This window comes from Trichechus manatus, unplaced genomic scaffold, assembly GCF_000243295.1.
Source record: "Trichechus manatus latirostris isolate Lorelei unplaced genomic scaffold, TriManLat1.0 scaffold00146, whole genome shotgun sequence".
Lineage (NCBI taxonomy): Eukaryota > Metazoa > Chordata > Mammalia > Sirenia > Trichechidae > Trichechus > Trichechus manatus.
The window spans coordinates 4,391,439-4,394,241 of record NW_004444082.1 but is presented as its reverse complement, the minus strand read 5'-3'; positions in this window follow the sequence as shown (position 1 = coordinate 4,394,241).

The window sequence follows — 2,803 nt, the reverse complement described above, 5'->3', positions numbered from 1 at the left end:
CATTACAACAGACCTAACTGAAATAAAAAGGATCATAACAGAGTATTATGAAAAACTATACTCCAACGAATCCGAAAACCCAGAGAAAATGGATAAATTTCTAGAAACACACTACCTACCCAAACTACAACAAAGTGATGTTGAAAATCTGAACAGACCCATAACAAGAGAAGAGACTGAAAAGGTAATTAAAAAACTCCCAACAACAACAACAAAAGGCCCTGGCCCAGATGGCTTCACTGGAGAATTCTACCAAACATTCAGAGAAGAGCTTATACCAGTACTACTCAAAATATTTCAGAATATAGAAAAGGAAGAGACACTTCCAAATTCACTCTATGAAGCCAGCATAACCCTGATAATACAAAAACCAGGCAAAGATGCCACAAAAAAAGAAAATTACAGATCAATATCTATCATGAGTATAGATGCAAAAATTCTCAACAAAATTCTAGCCAATAGAATTCAGCATCATATCAAAAAAAAATACACCATGACCAAGTAGGATTCATACCAGCTATGCAAGGATGGTTCAGCATTAGAAAATCAATCAACGTAATCCACCATACAAATAAAAGGAAAGAAAAGAATCACATGATCATCTCAACTGATGCAAAAAAGGCATTTGACAAAGTCCAACACCCATTCCTGATAAAAAATCTCAATAAAATAGGTTTAGAAAGGAAATTCCTCAACATAATAAAGGGCATCTATGCAAAACCAATGGCCAACATCATTCTTAATGGAGAGAGGCTGAAAACATTCCTCTTGAGAACAGGAACAAGACAAAGATGCCCTTTATCACCACTCCAGTGGAACATTGTGCTGGAAGTTCTAGCTAGAGCAATAAGGCAAGAAAAAGAAATAAAGCCCAACCAAATTGGTAATGAAGAAGTTAAACTGTCCCTGTTTGTGGATGATATGATACTATACATAGAAAACCCTAAAGACTCCATGAGAAAACTACTGGAACTAGTAGAAAGATTCAGCAGAGTAGCAGGATACAAGATAAACATACAAAAATCCACTGGATTCCTATACACCAATAAAGAGAACGATGAAAAGGAAATCAGGAAAACAATACCATTTATAATAGCCCCTAAAAAAAACAAAATACTTAGGAATAAATCTAACCAGGTATGTAAAAGACCTATACAAAGAAAACTGAAAAACACTACTGCAAACAACCAAAAGAGATCTACGTAAATGGAAAAACACCATGCTCCTGGATAGATAGACTCAACATAGTGAAAATGACAATTCTACCCAATGCAATTTACAAATTCAGTGCAATCCTGATCCAAATACCAACAACATTCTTTAAAGAGATGGAAAAACTAATCATTAACTTTATATGGAAAGGGAAGAAGCCCCAGATAAGTAAAGCAGTATTGAAGAAGAAGAATAAAGTAGGAGGACTCGCACTACCTGACCTCAGAACCTACTATACAGCTACCGTCAAAACAGCCTGGTACTGGTACAATGACAGACACATTGACAAATGGAACAGAATTGAGAACCAAGATGTAAATCCATCCACCTACGGTCACCTGATCTTCGACAAGGGTCCAAACTCCATCAAATGGGAAACAGACAGTCTTTTTAACAGATGGTGCTAGCAAAACTGGATATCCATCTGCAAAAAAATGAAACATGATCCATACCTCACAGCATGTACAAAAACTAATTCAAAATGAATCACAGACCTAAATATAAAGCCAAAAACGATAAAGTTCACAGAAGAAAAAATAGGATCAACACTAGAGGCCGCAATACACAACATTAACAGGATACAAACCATAACCAACCACGCACAAACTCCAGAAGATAAGCTAGATAACTGGGATCTTCTAAAAATTAAATACTTATGTATAACAAAAGATTTCACCAAAAGAGTAAAAACATAACCTACAGACTGGGAAAAAAATTTTGGACATTACAAGTCAGACAAAGGTCTAATCTCTAAAATCTGTAAGAAAATCCAACACCTCTACAACAAAAAGACAAATAATCTAATTAAAAAATGGGCAATGGAAATGAACAGACAGTTCACCAAAGAAGACATTCAAGTGACCAACAGGCATATGAGGAAATGCTCGTGATCACTAGCCATTAGAGAAATGCAAATTAAAACCACAATGAAATACCATCTCACCCCAGCATTACTGGCATGAATCAAAAAAACTGGAAATAACAAATGTTGGAGAGGCTGCAGGGAGATCGGAACCCTTATGCACTGCTAGTAGAAATGTAAAATGATACAACCATTCTGGAAAATGATATGGCGCTTCCTTAGAAAGCTAGAAATAGAAATACCATACGATCCAGCAATCCCACTCCTAGGAATATATCCTAGCAAAATAAGAGCTGTCACACAAATAAACATACGCACACCTATGTTCATTGCAGCATTGTTCACAATAGCAAAAAGATGGAAACAACCTAGATGTCCATCAACAGATGAATGGATAAACTATGGTACATACACACAATGGAGTACTATGCAACGATAAAGAACAATGATGAATCTGTGAAGTATCTCATAACATGGATGAAACTGCGGGACATTATGCTGAGTGAAATAAGACAATCACAAAAGGACAAATATTGTATAAGACCAGTACTGTAAAAACTCATGAAAAGGTTTACACACAAAAAGAAATAATCTTTTTTGGTTATGAGGGATGGGAGGGGTGCGGGTGGAGAGAAATACTAAATAGATAATAGATAAGTGGTATCTTTGGTGAAGGGTAAGACAGTACACAATACTAGGGAAGCCAGCACAACTTGTACAAGGAAATGT